General features: G+C 36.7%; 1 long non-coding RNA gene across 2 annotated transcripts in view; it reads left to right on the top strand.

Annotated features, from left to right (window-relative positions):
* The first annotated feature begins 8,559 nt into the window (after nt 1-8,559).
* The window catches only part of LOC140595833 (uncharacterized), a 201,977-nt gene continuing 198,964 nt past the window's right edge, over nt 8,560-11,572 (top strand). For both annotated transcript variants that reach the window (XR_011997722.1, XR_011997721.1), the window contains exon 1: nt 8,560-8,662. This is a non-coding gene — a long non-coding RNA (uncharacterized lncRNA). The remainder of the gene's footprint in view (nt 8,663-11,572) is intronic.

Below are 11,572 nucleotides of genomic sequence, written 5' to 3'. Positions count from 1 at the left end.
CCTCTCACAAGGTTCCTGCTGTCCTTGTGGCATCTCATGCGACCCTAGCTTCTTCTCTTTCCTCACATGTGCTGCTTCAATGATCTATAGTTCGTGTTCAACATTATTATTTTCATCCTCTTGCCATCCAATTTGGTTCTGATATTTATTTCTGCAAACATTCCTTTCAATTTTCTATGTCTCTAATGGCTAATTTTTTTTTCTTTTAATTTGACATCTGGGACCGCTCTTTTCTAGCAGAGGAAGAGTTGAGTTTGTCAAGAAACGATTTTGGGGACATCTAACAAGATTAAGAAAGAACAGTCCTCAGCTTCCTTTATTTCTTTGAATAATGAGGCAAAGAATATTGGGACATAGATATTAAATAGACATAAACTTGGATGTTCAACATGTTGTAGAAAGTGAGACAAAGTAGGTTGTATTACCTAAAGATAGGGGTAACTAGCCTACAACATCAGTTAAAGAAATCATTATTTTTACACTTGGAATACATATATGGGCAATCTTGCTGCACTATATTGGTTGAAATGAAAGCTTTAAGGTTAAACCAAATAGGTCACCTCTAAATATATAGTATCCTTGACCCCAATATGCATTGTAATCTCTGCAGTCACAGAGAGCCACAAAATTCTTGTGTTTCAACTACACAGAGAATCTTACTAATTGTTGTTGTAGTAAAGCAAAACTTACAGAATGTCCCCAAAGTATTTGAACTTAGCGCAGAGTTTAATTTCTTTAAGCACCTCAAGCTCCAAATAATTTCATAAATTAAAGTTTTAGAAGGTTAAGTTTCTGCTGTAAACAAATTTATGTTTGTGTACGTTGATAATTAGAAAGAAGTATTTTGTGAAAATCTGAGGAAGTAAGATTGAATAGATAATTAAAAATTGCAACATTCTAATCAATAAAAAAGATGGATATGATTGTTCTTGCCATTCTATTTCTTGGACCTTGTAAATCTTCATAAATCCCTTTCCTTGGCTTTTTTTTTTTTAAGATCATGTTGTATATTCATGACCACAAAGTGGAAGTCATGGTTAAGGTTTTCTGTAACTCTTATTTAGGGTGTAGAGCTCCAAAGAGTGTGTTAAAATAGTAATTCCTTGAGAAACCTCAAAAGTGTGTCCTGGAATAGTACTTATAGGGATAAAAGAACAGAAAAAACAAAAACAAAAACAAAAACAAAAACAAAAAACAACCTGTGGTGGAAAATCACAAATCTCTTAGAAATTGTCAAATTGATCAGCTTCACTAGGAATTATTGAGAAGAGCAGAGGTGCTATGCTTGTTATTTGATTTAACGACAACAAATATCAAAACAAAAATGTTTGATTTCTTTTGGGAAAGATCTTTTTTTTTTTTTTTGTTACCTTTTCAGAAACAATCCCCACCCTCTGTTCCCTCATTCCTGTTACAATTAGTCATTACCTACTGTTGCTTATGATTTGTTGGCAGTCTCTGACTGCAATCTGTTGCTTTGTGACAGATCAATTCTTTTAGCCTACAGACTCATTCTTGAATTCAACCAAAATGAAAAAAAAAATACATGTACATATACATTTATATGTTAAAGTCTAAGTCACATTGCTCTGGCTAATGTGGCAGATCATTCTTTTAAAAGGGTGCTCTTAAAGGGAGAGCACTAATGAACCCCGCATGCATATAAAGGGAGTGAATGACATTAGGTGACCCCCCCTCTGTGCAGAACAGGTTCAGAGTCCATATGTATAGACTGTGGAATTTGAAGTATGTTCATTTACTATCATCATTTTTAAAGGAGACAACTTCAGAGCAATATTTTAGTTAGAGGAGTTGCTTCTGAGCCTACTGAAGAGAATTTGTAGAAATCCTGTTGTTTATACCCACACACATATAGATGTATACACACACCACTGAGTTTAAATAATCCCAGTAAGATTCATATTGCTCAAGTTTTTTCAGCAAAAGAAATTATAGTTTTCTTGCAATCAATTTAACAGTCAGAGCTTTGGTGTAGCAAAATATATGCTTCGTAGCCCTTCAAAATTTACGCAGTTTGTACATATAGATACATGCTGTATATATTTTGAAGTGATACGTATGTTGAAATTTTTCCTCACTTAAAACCATGCTGCATAATTGATTGGAAGAGTTACTCTCATCACAGTCTATTTTTGCAGCAAAGCAGAGGCTATTTGAGATGCTTGTGGGTTTTTTTTTTTTTTCTTAAATGCTTTATTGCAAGGAGAGGAAAAACTAGTCATTATATAGCAAGATATTATTCATCGTTGGTTTGTTTTGAACAATGCTGAATTAAATAACATTACTGCATAACAAGATAAATATATTAAAAAACATTTTCTCCATTAACTTTTGGTGTCACTGTTGTCTGACTCAGTGAGACCCTCTTTGGTGAAACATACACACACACATATACATACTCACATGCTCATTGACATTTAAAAAATATGTAATCCCTTGAGTTTGCTACTTTGCAGACCCAAGGAACAGCTTGCTTCTCAACATTTCTATATAATAAGGTCGCCTCAATCACAAGGCCACAGCTGCCAAATTAAGAAAATTGGTGGGGTTTTGAGGAAAATACTGTTGAACCAAAAGGCAGATGTTTCACTGTATGTTATACATTGATAAAACACCTTCAATCTGTCAGCGTGCGTTTTCTAAAAGCATCAACTAGCCACTGTCTGGTTCCTATTTCCATTTCGAGTTTGTCAAGGGCCCCCCTTGTGTAGCTCCTGGAAAACCACCAACTTTTCTTACTTCAAAAAGAAAACAAGGTACTCATTCATGAGAAATTACCCTAACCGCTTGAGAAATACTTTAAAATTTTTTTCAAGCTCAATTTGGAAGGAGGCTGTAGGCATGATGGTCATTATACAACTTTACAAATAAATTCATGACAGCTAAAGCAGAATTTAAACAGTATATCAATAGACACAAGCCATAGGGGCTAGTACATAGCATAGGCTAGGTTGCAACATGCTTGCTTTTTCAGTCTAATTCTTCTTTTCACCAATTCCCTCCATGAAGAAAGGGAGGAGTCCTTAAACATACAAATATGGAAATGAAGGACTGAAGATGTTACTCCAATTAACCAAGGGATATTGAAAGGGGCAGCTTTTCTATACTTTGTTTTGCATCTTTTGGTTGCATTTAATTGCGTTTGTAATCATTTAGGATAATCTTTTTAAAAATTATGAGAATTTTTGTTAAAATTAATTTTTTACAGCTTTGTAATTCATACAGACAGGACTAGAAAAATTACTTAAGTGAGTACACTAATTCATTGTAACATTTTGTAAGATTCAAGTTTACTTTTACTTGGAATCTGAAGACTATCAAATTATTTGGATTTTACTAGATTTGAATAAATAGCAGAAAACACACAGAAACTAATTCAAACATATTCCTTTGTTCTGGTAAATTACTACATATGCCTCTAGCTGCCTAGTATCTGAGGTTCTGTAAAAGGAGATTTTTTTTTTTTTTTTGCCCTCCCAGTGTGTTTTATCCACCATTTAAAAACACATTTGAAATATATTGCAATTGCGTGAGAAGTGACATAAATACATTTGGTGATTAATATTTATTTGATCAACTGTGAGTGCAACAATATGACTTCTAATTTGAAACCACACAAGCTTCCTTTTCAGCAATCCTGCCTTTCAAAGCCTTTCATTTGCTATATCACAGGCTGATCTTGGAAAGAGAATCTGTTCGATGTACTTTTCCCTACTCCTTTTCCAACTTGAAACAGGAGAGTGGGCATTTAGCCGTATTTCCAGGTGTGCCATATTGGAACTTATAAAATGTGTGAGAGGCTGGGGAAACTCTTAGACTCTCGGCCTGTGGGTGATTCCTGAGAGGTTGGCCTGTTGAAACGTGTTCCAGGGTGTATGTATTGGAAGGTCTGTACATACATTATCTGCAATATATAAACATGCCCACACACATTTTGTAAAATGGCAGAGTTGATGTCTTGAAAACATCTCCCAATGTTAAATAAAGATCTTGTTCTGTTCCGTATTATTATTCCTATTGTTTTATTTCCACCCCTGTGCTCGTGGTGTCTTTTGTGGCACTTCAGCTGTGATGAGATGGGCGGGTGAGCAGCTTCCTCCAGAATTGGCGCCAGCTGGTTTGGAAGACTGGCAAACCCTCAACTCTCCCTCTAACCACCACGTTAGAGATTGACTTTATTATCTGCTGTAGCTCCACGACATGCCCAGTTTCCAGTAGCCCAAAATGCAGGCATGTAGCACAGGCCTATTTGCCATCGAATATATTTTGATTTAGTCATAACCTCAGGAATTGCCTTTTAGCAACAACTACAAAAAAAAAAGTAAGGGTCATCCACTTCTAATGCTGGAAACCCTATGATAATCTGTTCCATGCATTCAAATGAAAATATGACTTCTTGGCAGAGAATAGCATTATAATGTAAAATCCCATATGCTGTTATACAGTATGTTGCAATCTGTTTTACGGCTGCCTCTATTCTAACGAGTGAATACTGCCAATAAAGCAATTGAAGATAACACTAATTGCTTATTTCTGTGATCCATAATTTTTATGGCTGCCTTATAGCTCTTTAGTCAAATAGATGCTTTTTGGCCTTTAAGATCTAGAACTCGTGTACTGTAGCAATTGAAACTGGAAATGTACATGCTGGCCTGAGAGGCTTTTTCTGTACTTGATGAATTGGAGGGAGCAGCAAAATAATGGAAAGATGTGAAAGAAAAAGAAAGAAGTCAAGTCGGCTCTAACAGGTAACCACTAGATTTTATCAATATTTAGGCAGCTTGAAAGATATACATAAATATGTGGCTGTGTACGACACTAAATGAGATAGTCAGGTTTCCTTCAACTTCATGCATTCCGGGGGCTGTTGGACACATAGGTGACCATGGAAGACACAGTGGGACCTGAACACAGCTGGTTGGAGACAAGACTCTGCATTCCATCCTGGGTTTTCCACATATTGGCAATATGACTATGTTATCTTGAGATAGCAGTTCAACTTTTCTGAGTTTTCTGAGGCTCCTCTCAGAAACGCTGTGATGACTAAGAGGATGGGAACACGCGACTGATGGTATTGGGGACATCATGACATGCTTTTTTCATGAATACTCTTATAGAAATCCCAAATTATGCAGCATTTGTCCAGGAATTTATCCAGTTCTTTGCTATTCAAAGTGTACTGTGTAGACCAGGAGCAGAGGTCTCAGCTGGGAGTTGAGTAGAAAGCATAATCATTACCCACCCACCCCTCCAGGCCTGCTGATAAGAACCTTTTCTCAAAATCCCTGGGTGATTAGTATGTGCACTAAAGACTGAGAAACCCTGATATAGCTGAACTTACCTCATGGATGAGAAAGTTGAGATTCAGCAAGGTGACGTGGTTCATAAGGTCATGTAGTGTGTTAGAGCTAAGCCAGAAAGAGAGCCTGGGGCTTCTGACTCTGTTTAATCCATGCTGCCTCCACCTTAAAATAGGGAGCATTTAATTTTATTGTGTGACAGATTTCAGATTAACTGCATAGGCTCAAAAGTGGGCAACATATTTGTAGCTTAAAATAATGTAAGTCAGAAAAGCCATCTGTTTCTGCTTTCTTTGGTCAGATAGTGAAAATAAAAATCAAAGCAAACAATAGGTTGTATTACTGAACTTTAATTATGTATGAAAAGTGTCTAGAATACCCAAAGATTTCTACTCATGAAGTAATGTAGATAATGTTTTCAAATTGAATTTAAGAATATGCTTTTAAATTCAGACAAAATACATGTGCAAAGATCACAGGATCTCAGTATTCCATTTTTCTATTTGTGTCCAACATTCTGGCTATTATCTCTTTAATAGGAAAAAGAGATACTTAAGTATTTATTTCTTCTATTCCAACAAAAATACACAAGGTGCTATGGCCAAATAGTGGTGCAAAAGGATTTTACAAACAGTAGCTTTTGCTCAAAATTCTCTGATGATATATATACACTAGATAAGCAGTTCTGAGAAATACCACTAGATTAGTTTGACCTTTAAAAATTATATATATATATATTATATATAAAATACATGCATATATACATACATATATATATATATATACACACACACACTATTATATATGCTACTCTATACGTTGCCAGTATGTTATTGGACACACTGGCAATGTTTTTTACATATATTAAGAGCTGAGCATTGCAAACCAATATAACTTATTATTCCATTTAATCTTCACTACAAATCTGTTAGGTACTACTGTTATCCTCATTTTATAAATGAAATGATGAACCTCAAGAAAAGAACTTGCCCAAGGACACACACAGCAAGCAAGATGAAACTGATCGAGGCGTGAGTTTGGGTATATCTTCCAAATTAATGCTGTGACTAGTGAATAAGACTTTTGAGTCCTAATTCCTTAAATTCTGATTTAATTAGATCTTTTCTCTAGATGTGAATTTCTACCATATTTCCACGTGTTGACCTTTTCTGCCTTTTGCACCAAGCACATGGATGGGTGAAACAGCCAATGCCCTGTGTGTCAGGAACCTGGGGGCAGGAGTTGTCTGAACCAGGGCAGAAAAGTCTTAAATGCCCCTGCTCCTCTTCTCTCCATGGTCAGAAACTGCCTTCCCCAAAATGTTGAGTCTAGTTCTTGGTTCGACAGCTCTTATTCTCTAGTTCTGAGATTGACAACAAATAAAGGTTGTAATAAAAACGCCAACGTACTTGCAGATATTCTTAATGAAATCAGCAGCGCAGGCTTTCACAGAGAAATGAATACTGAAGCAAGGAGACAGAGCTGTCCAAAATGGTTCTAGATACAGCTGTGCTGTGGGAGCCTTATGACCGAAGGCACAAAGCTCAAGAGAAATGCATGGGAAATAAAGAAGGAGTAAGGAGAAAGGGCTGATACTAGTAATTGCAGAGATAGTCTAAAATAGCGATTAACAAGCAAATGGCAAAGTGATTGATCTGGAAAAAGAAAGACACACACAAGCAAACTTATGATGTTCACTCTCATTTTATATGACACATTCAGCTCCATTCTAATAGTCCGTGTGTAGAATCTCTAAAAGCTGTACCTTGCGAATTGTTAACTGTTGATATATGCCGAAAACTTCATTGTGAAAGGATATGATCAGAAAAAGGACTATTGCAACCAGCTGTAATCGATAGCATTCAAATAACATCCTTGGTATAAGAGACAAACACTGACTACTTCCAACACTTTATAACACCTCATAGAAAAAAAGACATTTGTCTTTTCCTTTATATACACTTGTTATTTTCCTTTATATTAGATGATGAGATTCTACATTCTCTGAGAGTTCTCCAGTTTGGCTACCTGATTTTTTTTCAATACTGTAGAAAGGATCAATTTAAATATCTCTAGCCTACCAACATGATATCAGTTGGATATATTACAGTATTTATGATATATATGAACCCTATGATATTAATGAGCTTTTTTTCAGAGACAAAGAGTAGATCATCTCTTGGATATTTAAAAAAAAAAAAAAAAGAGTAGCCTATCATAAAACTCTGATTTCTTAGATGAAACCTCAAGATTATAGAAACCTATCAAGATTATAGAAATAGAACGATCCCCTATTATTTCCTCTTTAAATCCTGGTTAATTTTTGAAACTTTCTGCTTTACTTTAGAAATGGGACTAGCATTGCCTTCTTGGGCTCTGATCAGCTTCATTTTTCAGCTACACCAAGGGGCTTTTATTTCACCTCTTTGTGAAATTGGCTGGTTTCCTAAAGTTATTCTTCTATTATAATTTAACACAGTAAGAAGAGAATAGGAAAAAAAGAGAGATCTAATATGGTATTATTTTATGACTACATAAAACTCCATTGTCAGAACGGAACATACAGGAAAGGCTCTACACACAGATGGCTAAAAAGTTAAAGCCGAGTAAATGATCAGAGAGAGAGAGAGAAAAACAGAATCGTATTACAGTCTATGTTCCTCAGTATTATTTTGTATGCATGTCTTCGAATTTGAAATTCAAATAAGGCTTTTTATATATATATACATAATTGAAAACAATTTTTTGATAAACAAGCAGACCAGATATCCAAACAAGAAGACGCTGCTCTGCCCTCTTTCCATTTAATCACAGAAGCCCTTGTCTTACCTTATATTATAGGAATGGAATTGTAGGGATTAATATGAACAAACTTAACCCTTTTTAACATACCATCACGTAATGTTTTCGGCTTACACGCCACGAGAAATCTGGGCAGGGTGGGGTGGGGGTGGTACTTGGAGGGGTGCAGAGGGAAGGAGGATGAGGGGAGAGGAATAAGAGAAACCTTTTTAATATATTGATGCGAAATGAAAAGTAATTCAGAAATGCAATTTAGTGATGACCTCTCCTTCGGGTGGTTATGAAAAACAGCCTTGTTTTCTCTTATAAAGAAATGCTGGCATGCTTGACTTTAGTGAATCAAGAGAATTGTTTGCCAAATAACAGTGATGGTGTGTGTCCTTGTCAGAACACCTGCTGTATTCTCCCAGCAAACACTGGGGCCAGGGCGTCTCTCCTCTAATGACACCTCATCAATCCGCTCCTATCAATGTCCCAGCCATGGAGGTGACTTCGAGTGTTCAGAAGCCTTAGAAAATGTCAACGTTTTGGGAGAAAAGGTCAGTCACAGCTTCCCCCCCACCTCCCCTGCCAAGCCACCGTGGGCCTGGCGTTCATTATCCTAATTAAATCCAGCAGCTGAACATCTTCTTATCTGTAGGGGAGGAGAGCAGGGGCATGATGCAATAGGATTGATTTGCATATCCAAAGTTAATTAGTGCGGAGGAGCAGGTGTACAGTAATAATAATTATCACACATGACAATCACCTGTGACCACTTCCCCGCGCCCCTTCCGGGATTCAGCACAGTGATTGCTGGCTGGTTTTTTTCTTGCTTGATACCCATCCTGAGCTGTTTATGTCCTTGTGCCTCTCTTCACAAACCTGCTGTGAGTAGCTCGTCTGTTCCTTAACAGGCGCTGTATTTTTCTCTAAAGGTATATTTTCCCCTGTTTCACTTGGAGGGAGAGACTATTGTAAGGCAGCTATTTTCAATTTTGTTTGCCGAAGTTGTCACATCCTGGTGGAGCCTGGGTATTTATTTTTAGATTACATGTAAGTGGATAAGGAAAAAAAAAAAAAAGTGCTCAGGATCATAATTTGAAAATCCCACTTTGCATCATTTGAACATTTTATCTTGAGCATATGCTGGCGAATCAGTCTGATCCAAAATAAACTTATTAGACAGCAGACACATGAAACCAAGTGACAGTTTGATGTTTGCCACGAGACTGGCCGTGCCAGTGTGAAGAGGGGCAGCGGGGCTAAATCCACAGCCCTCAGCCCTCCCAGGCTGGCAGGCTGTTGACGCTTACTGGACACTGACCTGAAGAAACCGAAGAAGATTTTGGTGGGTTGTTTAGGGTCTGGCAGAAGCTAGAGTAAACAAACAAACAAACAAACATTAGCATGATATACCAGTAGGAAGACTTCAAATTGTAGCCTTGGAGCAAATTCAGTGCAGCTCACAGGATGGCTCTCATGATGCCTTCATCACAGAAAGCTTAGATAGATTACACTCTTCGGATTTCGCTTGCACATAAATGTGTAGGTTATGCGTGTTTAAAGTGTTTTCTCTGTCAAACGAGGGTAATTTTTTCAAATTAAGCCAAAAAGCATGCCCTGGAAATGGGATGTGCTTTTATAGAAATGAATTATTGCTGTGTGCTATACAGGAATTTAACACTCACAATGGTAGGCTAATAAGTAGGTAAGAACAGAATATTAAATACAAAGAAAGTTTTCTGGGTAAAGGGGAGGCATTAATGTTAAATTAGCAATGAAACTGTGACTGTTTTTAATTTTTTTTTTCACTTTGACTTTTGTCTGTTTCACTTTTATTTGTCAGGGTACACTTTTGCCAATCAAGTCAAGTATAACAGGTGGGCCTCCCTTTCACACAGCTTTAATGATAAGTGACAGAGATGGCAAAAGGCACTCAACCGCCTGCAGAATGCATTAAAAATTCAAAACTTTACTTATCAGTCTTTTATTAAAACTTTCTGTAATTGTGCAAAATTATTTCCCCACTGGGTTAGCTTTCAATATGGAGTACAATTATATTTCTGACACGAAAATAATTACAGTTAGAAAAAAAAACTACAAGAAAAAAGAAGTAGTTTTTTAAAGCAAAATCCATCCATTTTATATCCATGAAGAGGCATTGCAGTGAAAAATTAAGCGATTACTAAGGTAAAGCTCCAGTTTTGAACATCTAACTTTCAGTGCTAGACAGCTGGGTGGAAGTCTAGTTTGTAGAAATGTAAAGGAATTATGGTCTAGGGTTAAAGACTTTTTAGTCCTTGTCTGTTTACCAAGGAGATAACTTTGGTGTATTATATCTTTAATCTGTCAGTGTTCGTGTAGCTAAAATGGTGGATCAAAATTCTTTCCAACAGGATAAATATTAACAAGAAATAGCTGTGTTCCATAGAATTAGCTGTGGTTTTTCTATATGACAGATGTCTTCATAGCTTATGATTTTTTAATTAAGATTTTATTTATTTATTGAGAGGGAGAGAGAGCTTGTGAGCATGGTGGGGGTGGGGAGGGCAGAAGAGTGTGAGCAGACTCCCCACTGAGCAGGAAGTCCAGCTCAGGCCTCTGATCCCAGGACCCCAAGATCACGACCTGAGCTGAAGGCAGAAGTTAACCGACTGAGCCACCCAGGTGCCCCTTAGCTTATGATTTTTAATGTAAGTGTTGATAGCTCTGGACAGGGGGCTCTGCTTATATGGAGCAACGTTCAAATAATTTCCAGCCTCTTCTTTGGTCATCTTTATCTCTTAATCTAAAATCTTATCAGTCAAGTTTCTAGAAAAAGAATTGCCATGTGTACTTTCCCCTAAGATATAGAGATCAACACGTTTTTGCTTGGGCATCTTTTATGTATAAGTCACTGTAGTTGGAACACTGGGAAATACGGAGGCATGAGTTTCTATTTCAACTAGGGCTTTTGGAATCAGCTCAGATTTCCATGAAAGCTGATGCTTACCACCCTTTCTTCTATTCCACCCTAATGAGACGTTCTTATTGAAGACCAGGAATACTCAATGTGTATTTATTAAGTATTCACATGATGTCAGACAGTGCTACTTAAATTTAAAGTTTTACATCTTTGTTGTCCACTAGCACACAAACTAGAAGTAGACATGTGAAATCTAAACTGCAATTCTAGGTGAAAAATACCAGGCATCTCTCCAGTGGGGAGGGCAAGATGATCCACTGGCTATGGGAAAATACTAGAATTTCTCTGTGTGTGTCTATGTATGTGTGCATTTATATACATATATATGTGTATATATAAAACTCATTTTTAATATCTTTTTTTGGAACTTAATACACCTAGTGTAAGCATATAAATTGGGAAACTAAAACATTTATTTGTTTATTTATTTATTTTCCCATTAGAGAGTCTTTTTTCTATTGTTGTATGTGTCCCTCGTTGACAGTCCCTTCTTGGCCCTGCA

The sequence above is a fragment of the Vulpes vulpes genome, chromosome 16 (assembly GCF_048418805.1).
Source record: "Vulpes vulpes isolate BD-2025 chromosome 16, VulVul3, whole genome shotgun sequence".
Lineage (NCBI taxonomy): Eukaryota > Metazoa > Chordata > Mammalia > Carnivora > Canidae > Vulpes > Vulpes vulpes.
This window is presented reverse-complemented; position numbering and strand designations above follow the sequence as displayed.